At 43.8% G+C, this 15997-nt stretch overlaps 1 protein-coding gene across 1 annotated transcript in view; it reads right to left on the bottom strand.

The window, feature by feature from the left end:
- The window catches only part of SUSD4 (sushi domain containing 4), a 113383-nt gene that overhangs the window by 39898 nt on the left and 57488 nt on the right, over window positions 1-15997 (bottom strand). The window lies entirely within an intron of this gene.

Genomic DNA, 15997 nt, shown 5'->3' on the forward strand with positions numbered 1-15997 from the left:
CCCAGGGGGTAGACACCATGGTAACAGTGTCACCTATTAACAAGTTGTTTTAAAAAAAAAAAAAAAAATTTCCATAAATTGGCGAGCGCATCGTCTGAAGTGGCCGTTGTCTGAATTTGGCTCATGTGCAGCAGAAGCCTCAGAGTTAGGAAAGTTTACTTTTGCTAACCCTGTACTGTAAAATTAAAAGGTGTTTTCAAGGACTACACTACTGATGATCCTCAGGATAGGTCATCTACTGCTGATCGGCAGCGGTCCACTGCTTGAGATCCTCAATAAATAAATAACTGTGCCCCTACAGTTTTCCAACACTAAACTATTAATGATGACTCATCCTTAGGGCTTATTCACGTGGATGTATATCATGCCCAGCCGATATGCACTGCCCCTCTCTGCAGGGGGAGGAGGCAAGATGGGGCGGGAGCTAGTGTGCTGAGCTCCCGCCCCCTGCCACTGTTTGCAATGGGAGAGGTGGGATGGGGCGGAGGTAGGCCCCTCCCCTCCCATTGCAAACAGTGGTGAGGGGTGGAGAGGGGGTGGAAGCTCAGCACACTAGCTCTAGCCCCGTCCTGCCTTCTCCCCGTGCAGTGAGGGGCAGCATATATCAGCCAAGTGTGAAAACCTGGCTGTTATATGTCCATGTGAATAAGCCCTTAGGATGAGTCATCAATTGATTGGTGGAATCAGGTGAGCGCCGCTGTCACTTCAGTCCATACCAGGCACAGTCAGTGCTGTTGATTGTATAGTGGCGGTACCTGGTATCACACCTGCCCCCCTTCACTCGAATGGGACGGAGCTGCTCTCAGGCCACGTGATGAATGAACGTGACGTCAGTGCCCTGACAAGAGGCCACAGCACTCGTAGGAGTGCTGCAGCTTCTTTAATAAGCTGATCGGCGGACCCCCATCGATCAACTATTTATGATCCATTCTGAGGCCAATCTCACACTAACGTATGTTACTGCATACTACACGCGTTTTTTGTATCCATAGACTTAACTTTGCGGCTCCCACAATGCGCAAGAAATTTGTGCGCAAAAAGAAAAAAATAAATAAATCGCAGCATGTTCTATCTTGCATACACACCAAGATAATGTAAGGTGGCATGCAGCAAGTAGACATTGTTTCTCTCGTGCGCAGCTCGCTGGCAAACACGGTCATGTAAGCCCGGCCTGAAGATCAATAGCTTAGTGCCGGAAAAGCTCTTTAATAGAAATATATTCAGAATGATTTACGGGCTTTTTGTGTATTTTCCTGTTCCTTTAATTTTTTTGTTTTCCTATTTCAACAAATTAGACCCTCATTGTAAGAAACTCGCGGCCTCACACCGGTCTCCGATTGATGGTTTTGTTCTTTTGTCTTTTCCATTTCCATTTGCTTGATGGACTCCCGCAGAATGGACTAATTCCAACCAAATAAATTGGCGGAGAGATTAGAGGCGAGGAACGCCGTGCCTCCGGTTCTAGGTGAGCGCAAGATGGATTGTTATATAAATAGAGCACAACAGCAGCGACCAAACAAATGAAAATGAAATCAATACTAAGTTTATCATTTGTGAATTTCTACGAGTGTTGTATAATTATTATCGCCGCACTATAAGCAGCGAAGGAATAAGCCCCGGAGTTACTGCTGCTTACCGCATTAAGATAGAAAAAAAAAGTTAGAGGAAAATAGGAAGCCATTCTTAAGAAAAGTCTTCTTAACATAACGAGTCTTTTCTTGTCCGCCCACGGATGGCGTATTGTAATGTCGAATCACTGCGGGATAGAACATTAGCGGCTGCAGGTTAATCGCTCTTCTTGATATGAAATAGTTTTATTTACATTAATTTTTTGTAAATCCTTTTACTTTTTATAGAACTATTTATTTCCCGCTTAAAATAATAACAAATATTTCACAATGAGCCAATTTAAAGTTTATCAGTTAATTTGTTAACCCCTCCCCGACCCACGTATAGCAAGGTACATCCTAACTAGCTAGGATGTATATAGACATCCGCTGTTGCGCTGTGAATGGAACGTTTTTTTCTAACACTGCGATATCGCCACGTTTTTTTTTTCAATGGGACTCTCTAATGTTAAAAATTGCATCGCACAAAAATCACAAATGCCCAAACTTGTGATTTTTGTGCAATGCGATTTTAACATTAGAGAGTCCCATTGAAAAAACACAGCGACATCGCAGCGTTAAAAAAAAACAAAAAACTAGTGAGTAAAAGACAAAAAAAAATAAGCAGAATGGAAAAACTTTTCATTGTCACAGAAAATTAAAAAAAATAATTGAAGGTTTAAAAACCTCCACTTTTCATAGTTATCGTATCAAAACATAAAGGAAAAATTGGTATTGCTGCGTTTGTAAAGGTTCAACTTACTAAAATATCACATTATTCCCGCATGGTGAGCACTGTCAGTGTTCAATACGCAATGCCAGAACCGCACTTTTTTGGTAACTATGTCTCCAAGAAAAAAGAAAAAAAACGATGAAAAAGTCATATATACCTCAGAGTGGTATCAATGCCAACTACAGGTTGCCCCACTAAAAATTAATAAAGTTAAGGGGGTCAAATGGTGGCGACAGAATTTTTTTTTTTTTTAAAGGGAATTTTTAAAAGTAATATAAAATTATATAAATTTGGTATTGCTGAAATCATATTAACATACAGAATAGGGGCTTATTTACATGAGCGTATATTGGCCGGCGTTTTCACGGTTATCCGATATACGCTTCCATCTGAGCAGTGCCCCCCTTCCCTTCCCCTCACCGACTCTCTGCCTCTCTCCTCCCCTCCGAGCGGTTTGCAATGGGAGTGGGTGGGATGAGGGCGTAGCTAAGCTCCAGCTCCCTCCACGCCCCTTGTCTGTAGCCAGCAATGGGAGTGGGCGAAACAGAGCGGAGCTTAGCTCCGCTTCTTCCCATTGCAAACGCCGGAGGGGAGGAGAGAGGCAGAGAGCCGGTGAGGTGGAGGGAAGGGGGACACTGCTTAGATGGAAGCGGGAAAACGCTGGCTGATATACGCTTGTGTAAATAAGCCCTAAAGGTAACATATTTTTACTGCACTGTGAATGTCGTAAGAACATCTCCCCAAAAATGGCACACTTCCGTTTTTTTCTATTTTGCCTGACTTAGAAGATTTTGAAAAATTTCGAATACATTATATGGTACGTTAAATGGTACCAGTGAAAAATACAACCTGTCCCGCATATTACATCCAAACTAGACGTGCAAACACAAAGAAGCACAACGGTGCATAGCAGACATAGAACTAAATAACGCACAAATATAAGCGCCGCAGAGTGCCGACACAGTAGAAAACAAAACCAAAAGGGAAAATCTATCCCTAAAAAAACCTTACCCACGTGGGGCCACTACCGAATCAGCAGGCTAATCGTTCTGATAAAGATCGGACCCCCACGCGAACCTCAGCCACTAAAAAGTCCCTACCAGGGAACACTGAACATAATAGGAAAAGTAGCAAGGAATAACAATGGTGGAACTTAGCTTAGTAGCAGTCCACAGGGAAGAACAGGAGCTCCAAAAACAGGCTGTGCACCTCAGCAATCCCAGAAGGATACTAAATTGACCAGCGCTGCAGTCAAGTCAAAGCCAGATTATAAAGGGCAGGACAACTAGAACCAGGCGAGAACTGACATCACTCAGCTGACACCACACCCTTCAGAACCAGGAAAGGCATAGACACAGCTAAAACCTGACCCTGATCGCAAGGGGGCGATACCAGCACAGCTGCAACAGTACCTTCCCTTCTAGAAAGGGCCCAGGATCCTTAGGACCTTGACGACTCAGATTCAGTCTGCGAAAATTTTTCAGCAGACGATCCACATGAACATCGACGGCCGGAACCCATGTTCTTTCTTCTGGACCATAACTACGCCAATGCACAAAGTACGGCAACGAATTCCTGACTATGTTCACTATGCGGCTTTTCTCAAACTGCACCTGCCCATCCACAAAAACAGGAGCCAGAGGCAGTGAACCATTCCCAAAATCAACGAACTTCTTAAGCAGAGATTTATGGAAAACATTAGTAATCTTTATAGAACTGGGAATTTCTAATCGAAAAGCATCAGGATTGGAGATGAGCGAGCCTACTCGGTAAGGCAGTTACTCGAGCAAGCATCGCTCTTCTCGAGTAACTGCTTAGTGCGCTGCGGGGGTGAGGGGGGGTAAGCAGAGCAGAGTGGGGGGAGGAGAGAGAAAGAGAGATCTCTCTCACTCTTCCTCCTGCTCCATTCGCTCTGCTCCCCCCTGCCTCCCGCAGTCCACCCGAGCCTGCTCGGATCACAAAACAGTTACTCGAGGTAACTGCCTTACCGAGTAGGCTCGCTCATCTCTAGTCAGGATTAATTTTTCCAATGATTTTAAATGGACTGATAAATCGCGGGCCTAGTTTAAAGGACTGTTGCTTGAGTATTATATCCCTGATAGTCAACCAAACCTAGTCTCCAACACGGAAATCTGCCCCCTCAGAATGATAACTATCCACTACCCGTTTGCACCGCAGAACTGACCTCTGTAGATACCTTTGAACCTTTTCCCACTTGGCCTCGATGTCGAAATAGAACTAATTCGCCTCTGGTACCTCCGAAACCCATTTAGAAAAGGGGCAAAAACATGGGTGGAATCCAAAATTACACAAAAAGGCGAAGTCCCCATAGACTCCAGCAGTCTATTTTTTAAAGCAGATTCAGCTAATGGTAAGAAGGTTCGGCAGAAGATGAAGAATAAAGGAAGATAAGATAAGCCCTGCTGTGACTCAGAACCAGGAAAGGTAAAGACACAGCTAAAACCTGGCCTGGCCTGATCGCAAGGGGACGATATCAGCACAGCTTCAACACTGTAAAAAACAAACCCTCATGCAGCTATGTCACCAGAAAAATAAAAAGTTATACATTGTTGGGGATAACAGAATTGCAGAATGGGACCGGGATACAGGTGCATTAATGATCCCTGGTCATAAGGCGGTTAATTACATTATTTACTGATGAACTAATTCTAAAGGCTCACATTATATATATATATATATATATATATATATATATATATATATATTGTGCCTGCATTCTCCCCTAGAGATCCTACACTCACTTGTCAGTCACAGGCATAATACTCATAATAAAGCTCACATAAAACTGACAACAATACCCCCATCAATGGAAGCCACAGTGCCATCTTTGTTTAAGGGGGACGTACAGTGCCAAAATACTAAGAGTGTAAGAATCTGAGATAGATTGTAAGAAGGATGTTAATACCCATATTTATAGCATGCTTATTAACTCCCCCGAAATGTCTAAAGGCACATTTAGACACGATTCTAGCTCAAAATTCGCTCAAAGACGTCTTTTGAGCGATAACCTTTGCGTCTAAATGCACGCACATCGTGTAGTTTTCGTGCACGATTCGTTACTTGCTCAATTCTAGTTTTCTAGAATTGAGTGATGAACTGTTATCAGCGCTACAGGCTGTTATCACAGTCAGCAGCGCTGTTAAGATTCTTTCAGCTCTTGTCCCGCTGGTAGTTCACAGCGGGATGCGAGCAGCTTCTTTTCTGCCACATAGTATCTTCATGTGCATCTTGAGTCATCCTCCTCCTGGCTTTGTCTCCTCCCTCTTATGTTCTGAGGAGGGAGGAGACAGAGGTCGGAGGAGGATTAGCCAAGATGCACATGAAGATGTAAAGCAGCGCATAGAGGGAAGGAAGCAATGGATACAGTAAGTTGTACAGTCAGAGAGGAACATGCGAAGCATTATTATGTAATGGGGTACAAAGGACGCACTATTAACTTATGAGGCAGAATGACCTAATGGGAATAAAAAGGGGGCACTGTTACCTTATAGGGGTCAAAAGGGGAGCACTGTTACTTTGTTGGGAAGCACAAAGGGGGTACTATAACTGTAAGAAACTAAGGGGGCTTTATTACTTTGAGTAACTTGTGGAGCACTATTACATAGCGGGGGGGGGGGGGGCACAAAGTGGGCACTGTTACATTAGAAGGGGCACAAAAGAGACACTATTACTTTGTGGAGGGCATGAAAGGGGCACTGATACCTGGTAGGAGGCACACATAGGGCACTGTTACCTTGAGGGGACACAAAGGTCACACGATAACTGTGGAAAACTTTACTATTACTTTGTGAGGAGCACAAATTGGCACTGTTTCCTTATGCATGGAAAATAAGAGTGGCATTATTACTTTATGGGGACCCAAAGGGGACACAAAGACTGAATTATTACTATGTAAGGGGTAGGAGTAGCAGTAAATGGGAGACTTCAGATACCCCCTTACTTTTAGTGTGCTTTTTCTGGGGCTGTGAGCTGTAAATAATGGATGTGACATGTAAAAATGGTGTGGCTTGTGAGCTACTCTCTCCAATTTTCCTGATAGCAGATTCTAAAATTTGGTAAGTATTATTTATAGATATTTCTAAAAACGTACCGTTTTAATGCCATACAGGGTGAATATTGACTAGAGAGAGCCATGCAGTGCGCAGAATGTGCCATACGGCACAATTTACTGCATCAAGTACACAAATACTGCATATAGTGCCCCGTCAGGGCTATATAATGCCCACAGTGCAATAACGTACCCAAGCAGACCCTTATATTGCTCACACATTTCCACACTTTGCCTACAGAACACTATATTTGTATCACCACACTACCGCCATGGCTCACCTGTATCTAGAGCTGCGGTTGGCCACCATCATTCCCTTTGTCCTGCATGCTGGGCTCTGTCCACTCCACACTATGCATCCTGTCTTAAAGGGCCAATGCATGCTCCCTAATACGGTAGCCCACCAACCACAATCTACATTCTGTTATATTAGGCATCCTACCCTCATTGAGGATGCCTAAGCAATTGGTCTACATGCGCCGCGCACTCTTTCCTTTTTTTTGAATTCCTGCTCTCTCAAGCTCCTGCGGCAGAGCAGAAATTCAGCTGCGGGTGTACCGCGGGACCGGACGGCTTCCATAGGCTTCAATGAAAGCCAGCGGGAGCCGTCCGCGCGGAAAACCCGCAGAAAATGGAGCATGCTGCGGCAGGGAAAAATTACATCTGCAGGTATTTACTTACCTGCGGGCGTCCAATGCATCTCTATGGGCGCAGATCACGCGTGCGGGACACCCGCGCTGATTTGGTAAATCGATTTAGCTAGTGGACATGAGGCCTAAGTCAAACAGTGTGTGTGGCAAAGGTAGATCTACACCCGTCCACCTGACACTTTGCCAAACCAGGGGCATACAGCATCCAAATTGTGTCTGCAGAGTGCCAAATAGTACCCAGGCCGAAGTATGATTTGCAAATATGGAGCCATTGTGTATTATGCGTGTATTTTTCATGCGCATATTACGCGGTGCTAAAATGCCACTGATTGGTGCAGATATAGGTGCATTTTTTAATGAGGAAGTGTCGTGGATTTGTCCACTTTATGTGAATGCACCCTAAGGGCTCAGTCACATGGGCGTTTATTCGCTCGTAAAAAAGATCGGTCCCCGAATCTTTAGAGGAGCGGGGAGATACTCGGCTAAGGCACTACTCATCTCTATTCCAATGTATTGATGAAGATGAGTGATTTTAAGCTGCATAAAAAAATTGCGCCATCAAAAATAAAACATCGGCGGCCATTTTTGGTCGCCGATTTTATACACTGCGTCCAAAGATAGGTCTCGCCCTATCTTCTGCTGAGATACGCTGCAAGCTCCCTTAGACTCCTAAAGCAAGCTGAAAAAAGGGAGGAAGGGGGGAGGGAGTTTAGCTCCGTCCAACAGCTGGCTGTATTTAACATTAACTGTTATTCCGTGGATTTCTGCTGCTCAAGGGAATTCCGTACTGCGGCGTATTCCTTTGCCAATACGCTGCAGCCGCCCGTGTGAGTGACTGGAAATACGCGGCTGAAGTTGAAGACTTGATCGCAGCTATTCTTCATTCATGCATACGGTCGTGTGGAGGACGCCTTAGACAGTTTCCACAATCTTCGTCTGAGTCAGTTTTCACAGTAAAGCAGACAAACACTACACAGTTATTGAGGACTGTTGGGGTCTCCTAGCGGGACAGTCGCCCCCTACTGTACAACCTACCTTGGAAACATACATTTCGGGGACAGATTAAAAAAACAAGTCTGGTATCTCATATGACTCCAGTAGCTCCATGCTAATAATGAAGGTCTGCCCGTGACGCCACTTTAGAAGGTGTTGGCTTAGATTTTCAGTGATTTTCGGCTAATCTTAGGAGGATATTCTCCCTTGTGCCCGCCATCTACAGCACTCATAATTACATCCTCCGGTCCTCAAGGGTATTGATCGTGGTGTTTAGACGTCGTTCACATAAAGTATTGTGCGCACTGCTTCCCGGAAGCTTCTGACTCTCAGAAACAGGCAAAACAATGAACCAGCAGCAACGTTCTGCCTTCTAAAACCAAGAAGACCAACCAGTGCGGGAACCACAGAAACCGGTGACTAAGGAAGGAACTCCATAAATGGCATGAAATACGCGAATGAAGATCGGGACTCAATTGCATCAAATCTTCATTAATGCGATTAGAGTGCGTACCGGCAAACGTAAAAACGCATACAGTCGTGTTAAAGAGGCCTAATCTGTATAGCATTCAGAAGGGACTTTGTGTATATAGATATAACAGTTAGGGGTATAATGTATGTCCTAATAGTAGAGGCAGAAGAATGCCACATGTCAGTTTTTTGACTTTCCCACTGATATCCTAATGGATGCCCTACATATTCCAGAGCTGATCCAATGCATCATCTACACCGACAGCGTCCGGCCGAAGCAGTCTGGATGGCTCTATTACAACCCCACAACAAGCTGAGTATTATAATTCTCCTTACCCAGTTCCCTTAGATGGCGGTGCTGACATGTTCTGACCAGCTGACAGCAAGGGGTCAGCGATTCATGCTGCTTGTGCCAAATTCTGACCTCCCATCAGCACGGGACAACACAAACCTGAATCCATCTGGCCAGGTGATGCTTTTCAGTGAACCAAGTTTTGTGCTCTTTTGCCCGCTGGACTCGCCTTTCTGTTTCTTTTACGCACAATGGTGCTGGAACTGGTCGTCTGCTATTGTACCCCATCAGTACTAAGGAATGAAGAGTTGTGCATACTGAAAACGTTAGTTGAAGCACTAGTGTTGTATTCGGCTGACTGTGCAGTGCTTGTTGGTCAGAATGATCCTGACATCCTCCTCTAACCCCTTTGAGTGACAAGTTACTTCGGTCCACAGGATCCCCTTTCGCTGGATGTTTTCTCGATCACGCCATTCTTGGTATACTCTTCACACCGTTACACAAGAAAATCCCACGCGGTTGGCAGTGAAATCTCGTCCCTGGCAAGTTTGGCACCGATGACCGGCCTCATTGGAAGTCGCTCAGATCGCTGGATTTTCCCATCTAATGTGGATTCACACTAAAACTAATCAACTGAAAACTTGTCACGTGAATCTATGCCGCACTCCGGTGTCACAGGGAGAATGTCCATACAGGGAAGCGCCAATCATGAGAGGGCCGGGGCCTCTGATAAAGGGGCTGTTCAGGGTAGGCGTCACCATTTTTGATGAGGCTTCTCAGACTAATTTTATTCCTCTGACAGTCTCAGTGATATAATGTATTCTGTTTGGCTCCGGCGTCCAGCACTTCGCCGCTTCATCAATTATCTACAATGAATCATTTCTTTTATATTATACCTCTTTTATCATGAAAGAAACTCTCATCCTTGATAACTTGCCACAGAGATTGCAGGATCCATATGGATAATGACCAGATGGGACACTTTAATTAATAATTCCACTAAAAATGTAACGTCTGTGTGACTGCGCAGCACTTCAGCTAATACAACTTATTTATAACGCTTTACCTCGAACCTTAAGGACCAAGCGATTTTCATTGTTGCATTGCTGACAGAGCTGTATGAGGGCCTGTTCTTTTTCTTTGGATACGTTTTACTTTTTAATGGCTCCACTCGGAGGCTTCATTCACATGAGCGTATATCGTCCCCATTTCCACTGCCAGCTGATATACACTACCCATATGAGGCATTGGTTTCCAATGCCTCAGTTCAGATGGCCATCGGCCGGCTGGCAAAGATAGCGCATGCGGTGTGCATTACAGTCAGACATTTTTACGCTGGCCGGAAAAGATAGTTCAGGAACTATCTTCTGTCTGGAATACAGCGGCCGGTCCCATAGACTCCTATGGGAGCTGCTGAAAAAGGGAGCGGGGAGGGAGTTTAGCAGCGTCTCTGCTAAACTCCCTTCCCCTTCCCTCCCTCTCTCCGCCCGCTGCCGGTTGTTGGCAAAGGGAGGGTGCAGAACGGGAGATTGGCTCACTTGCTCCCGCCCCGTCCCTCCCATTACAGATGGCCGGCAAGGGGCAAGAGTTTAGAAATCTAGCTCCCGCCCAGTCCCTCCTCCCTCCCATTGCAGACAGCCGGCAAGGGGCGGAGAGGGGTAGTGAGTTTAGCAGAGCTAAACTCTTTCCCCTCACCCGACGGTATCCCAGGCTCGGCGTATACTCGCCATACCCAGGCTGTCTGAACGGGCGCATAAACGGGACTTTGAGGTACATGTGATTTTTGGATTGCTTTTTTTTTAAATAACTCGTTTTTATTGAAATTTTCATAAAATACATACATGGACATATTATAAATAGAATCCACAAAGAAAACATACAGCATATCCTGTTTTACAAGTAAATTGCAGTGTTTGTATAGCAATTCTGAGCAATCTCTGTAGTATATGCAAAAATGATTATCTCTCGTTCCTCTATATTTCTTCCAAACATTTTATTACCCTCTTCCCCCCTCCCTCACATATCCCCTTATTATTCAACATTATATACTAAATCTTCATATCCCCCTAGCGGCTTCCTCCATTCCCCGGTCAGTCACATTACCTTTAATATTCCTAGTTGGTCCATGTCATCATGATTATGATACCAAGTAGTGGTGGTGAACTGGGACATACATTCCATATTTTTCCCCATGGCTGAGAAATTTTTCCATGAATTCCCTCCACTTTTCGAAAAATGTTAGGGGTTGAGATTCCACACATCGTTCAATCTCCGTTCTTTCCATTTTTAGAAGGTGTTTTAACTGTTGCAAGACATCGTTTATTCCCGGGGGTTGGATTGCTTTTTATTACATTTTTTGGGAAGTGAACAAAAATATAGCAATTCTGGCCTTATGTTTTAAAATTATTTTTAAGGTGTTCACCATGCGCGATGGACTAGAAGATGCGATCATTTGATCTCCAGGATAGTACACTGTATTACATATGCAGGGAATTCTACTAAGCCTATGATAGCAGCCGAATGAAACTCTGAAAGAGGCGGAGCCTAATAGGCTGAGTTGCATGGCAGACATGGAGGCCTTTGTCATTGTATGGCACTGAGCACCGCACAGCCATAGTATTGAAAGCATTGACAGGTGAAGCAATTAGTATTAACTATATTGACAATGGCGCCCCTCAGAGCTGGATATATGAGCCAGCAAGTGATCAGTCAGTTCTTGGTATGTAGGAAGCAGGAAAATTAATCAATTGCATGGATGTGAGTGACCAAGGGCCAAAACTGTGATGTGTAGACAACGGGGTTAGAGCATCTCCAAAATGATAGGTGGGGAACGAAGGCCGTCTGTCTGGTCTGATTGCACAAATTATATAAAAAGTTACTACTGATAGAAAAGTGTCAGGTCACACAGGATATCGCAGCTCCCTGTGTATGAGGCGGCATAGCCACATGGTAACTAATATTTTAATTTTATTGCTGATTGGTGTATAACAATTTCATCTGAGCACTATATGGCAATATCAGAATCTATACACTGAATGCCACTTAACTATAGACCCCCATCTCATAGCGTGTTGGACCTCCTCTGGTCTTCAGAATCGCAGTAATGCACCAAAAAAAACTCCCCCAAAACGATTACTCCACCTTTTCCACCTGACAGGAAGGGGCCATCGATTGATGCCTCTTGCGCCAAATTCTGACTTCCCATCAGCTTGGTGTAACAGAAATCTGGATCCATCTGACCAGGCAATGTTTTTCTGCTGTTCACTGATACAATTTTACACAATGGTTAGAATGATTCCTGACCCCTTTTAGTAAGGAATTGTTTCCATACACACAATCTCCTTGTACGGAGTGTACTGTATGTGCTGTTTGGCACACAAAGCATTCTGCTACACCTCAGCCACAGAAGATAGAAAATATGGGCAAAAAAATACAGAAACTTTTTTTTGTTGTTTTTTTACTTTTTGTATTGCAATTCAGGAAGACTTCACATTTACTGTTATTGCTGTTGCTTTACTGTTTCTTTAATTTTCAGTAACTTTAGGAAGAATGTGTCTTCCATCTCTAACTATAAATGAGAAATGCTAAAAAACTGAATTTCGCATTTCTTGTTTGTGAAGTGAATATTTCTCAGATTTCCTAAGCAGAATCTTATGTGAACTTTTCTCCAGAAATCACAAAGTTCAGCTAGTAGCAATTCTAAAAAAGTAATTTCTGAGTTCTTGTAAGCGGCCTGATAATTTTTCCTTCTGGCCTGGAAATGGACCATTGTGAGCGACTTTAATTGTGTTCTCTATGATAAGGACATATTTGCATATGAAACCTTTCCATGGTCTTGTTACAACTATAGTAAGTAGAATAGAAGCTCATAAGATTGTCAGTTCAACGCATTACTTTATACATGGGGCAAAATGGAAAAAAAAAGCTGGTATCATAGTGCTCCATACTGCGGGTGACATTATATGTCGTCACATGTAAATGGTTTAAGTAAAGTCCGCTGCTGAAACATAAGTTGCTTGGAAGATGGAACTACACTGCTGACTGTTTTGCATTTTCTTAAAAGGATTCTCTTCTTCCTTAAAGGGGTTGTCCAGTTGTAAACTATTAATGGCCTATCCTTAGAATAGGCCATCAATATTAGATTGGCCGCCCTAAACCCCCTCTGATCAGCTGATCGCACTGTTGGAGCACCAGCAATGTATCCAGTTGCTTCTCACTGTGCAGTGCCTGTTGCTCAGAGCAATTCCTGACACCCTCCTCTGACCCCTTTCGGTGAAGAGTTGTTTTAGTCCACAAGATTCCTTTCGATGAATCTTTTTCCTTGATCACGCTATTCTTGATATACTCTCCACACCGTTGGCAGTGAAATCCTGGCCCAGCTAGTCTACTACTAGCCATATTAGAAGTCACTCAGATCGCCGGATTTTCCTATCTAATGCGGATTCACATTGAAACTGATCCACAGAAAACTTGTCACGTGATTTTATGCTGCACTCCGGGTCACTGGTATAATTACCATATAGGGAAGCGCCACTTGTGAGAGGGCCGGGGCTCTAATAAAGGGGTCAGAAGGCCCTTACTTCACTAGGGTATACCAATGGCATGGACTCCTGTTTTCCAGTCATGCAATTGGGTTTAATTACCACATTTAAGGAATGGCCTGCTGGTATCAGAGTTTTTAACGATCCTAGCATTTCCGTTGTATGGGTACATAGCATCACCTTGACGTAATACTACTCAGGCCCTTCATGTACGATTACATTAAGGCGTAAGAAGGGATTGTTGGATACTTTGAAGTTGCTATAGAAAGATCATACCCCCCACCCTTACTGAGTTAATTTAACATATTTATTCATCGCATTGTTCCAATGTCACATGAAGTAGTGAAGCTCCCGCGGCATTAAATTCTCAGATTACTGGGAAGTGATTAGCGCGTCCTCTATATTTTACATGCTAATTAAAGTCATACTAGCATTCAGCGGATGCTAATCCCTCTATCAGATGACTGTACGGGCGAGAACGACTCTCCCTAATTCTGAGCTACAATAGCGCGAATCTCATTGTGCTAAGAGACGGAAGGATCTTCAGTCGGAGCAGACACGTCGTCTTAAGTTTCTCTCCTGTCGTTCCAAGGAAATCAAATATTCATCAGATGCCTTCTTCTATCGACTTGTCAAATCCATAGTTAAAATGGTTATGTCATAAAGATGCCTGGTTGGGCAGTTGGGCCTATGGACATTATAGAGGGGGTCCTCCACTTTTATGAGCCACGATCCATGTATTACATGGGTAACATTTGATTCATTGGCTAGGAAGTTATACTACATTTTTTTACCTGGCCTAACACAGGTTTTTTGGTTGATTGTCAGGGGTTAGAGGAGTCCCTTCAATACACAGTGGGTGCCGGCTATAAACTGGTCATGGTCAGCACTGACTCCGGCATTCAAATTACATTATAAGGTTAACTTTTGTTGTAACGACCCAACTCGCGCTTGACAGCATGTGAATTCCCTGTGGATGCGAGGCATTTTTATGTGCGTCTTGCAATGCACAAAACTCGCATGATTTTCTCGCCCGTGTGAAGGCAGCCTTAAAGGAGTCTTCCAGGCCTGCCATGGATTTCTTCCTATTAAGCCCTGCCCGGTCAAGAGGCCTTTGCTGTGGATCTAGGGGAAACAGTTTCTCCATTTCAAGAGCATCAAGTTGTCAGAGGGAGACTGATGGGCTATACAATGCTCCATGGGAAAAAAGGTATAAAACTGAGATGGAAAGATGCTTCTGTAGTGCCATCTCCTATTTGAATATTCATGGCCGGCCTTAGCTACGTGCAACCCTTGTGGTTGCACAGGGGGCTGGAATCCAGTTTGTAGGGGATACCAGGAGGATGTAGGATGGGGATGATTGCCTCCTTTGGTCTGCCTGGCTTGGTTATCTTTTTCTATCGTGGGGAAGGGTTCCATGGAGGTGCATGAATCATCCTTCTCCTGGCTCTGTTTCCTCTCCTCTGATGTTCCAAGGCACCGTTGTCAGCCCATTGGCACCCCACAACACAATCACTTGGTTCTGCTTATGTATTGAGCTTAGTTCTGGTATTATATCTACATACTGAAGTTGGTTATCATGCTGTATTTATGTTATGAGCCTGGGTCTGGTATTGTATCTACATACTGAGTTTTGTTCTGGTGCTGTATTTATGTTATGAGCTTGGTTCTGGGACTGTTGTTATGTGCGAAGCTTGGGTCTGGGGCTGTATTTAAGTACCGGGATTGTTTCAGGTGCTGTTTTTATATTATGAGGTTGGTTCTATGGCTTTATGTATGTTTTAGACGTGGTTCGGGTGCTGTATTTATGTTATAAAATAGCTTCTGGTGCTGTATTGATGCCACCAGCTTGGTTTTGCTGCTGTATTCATTTTATGAGCTTGATTCTAGTGCTGTAGTAATGTATGGAAGTTGTTTCAGGTGCTGTATTTATATTATGAGTTTGGTTCTATGGCTGGATTTATATTATATGCTTGATTGTGGTGCTATATGTATATACGGAGCTTGGTTCTGGTGCTGCATGTATATACTGAGCTTGGTTCTGTTGCTGTATTTATGTTATGAGCTTGGATCTGAAACAGTATTTGTTCACTGAGGTATCCTGGTGTGGGTATGCAGAATACAGGCAGACTGCCTAGCATGTGATATATGTAATTTTTTTCATATGATACGGGGTGCGGAAAAAAAAATTCAAGGAGCACAAGGAGCTATCTAATCAAAGGCCGACAATCTGCATGTTGTTTTTCCATGGAGCACTGCATGGCGTATGTCTCCCTATGCTAGTGTCCCTTGCTGTTATCCATCTATCTCTCTCATATTTATCTCTTTATATCTCTCTTTCTCTCATATCTATCTAATCCTTCCATCCATCCATATATGAGAAAATGGAATTTATATGTCTAGACGCCTTGAGCCCCTATAACTGATGTAAGCGTATATCACTAAGACTTTATATCTCGCACACAAACTCTTTAGAGATCTTATGTTATTTTGCTGATATTTAAAGGCTTTTCCTCTTTGCGGCTTTTGGTAACTGAAGGGCCGTTTGATGCCGCAGCGCGTGGATAACATGATAATATAATCTGCAGAAAGTTCTCAGACGTGATCCTCAGCTCAGTCACGCAGGTAATGTGTCCAACTG

The sequence above is a fragment of the Eleutherodactylus coqui genome, chromosome 3 (assembly GCF_035609145.1).
Source record: "Eleutherodactylus coqui strain aEleCoq1 chromosome 3, aEleCoq1.hap1, whole genome shotgun sequence".
Lineage (NCBI taxonomy): Eukaryota > Metazoa > Chordata > Amphibia > Anura > Eleutherodactylidae > Eleutherodactylus > Eleutherodactylus coqui.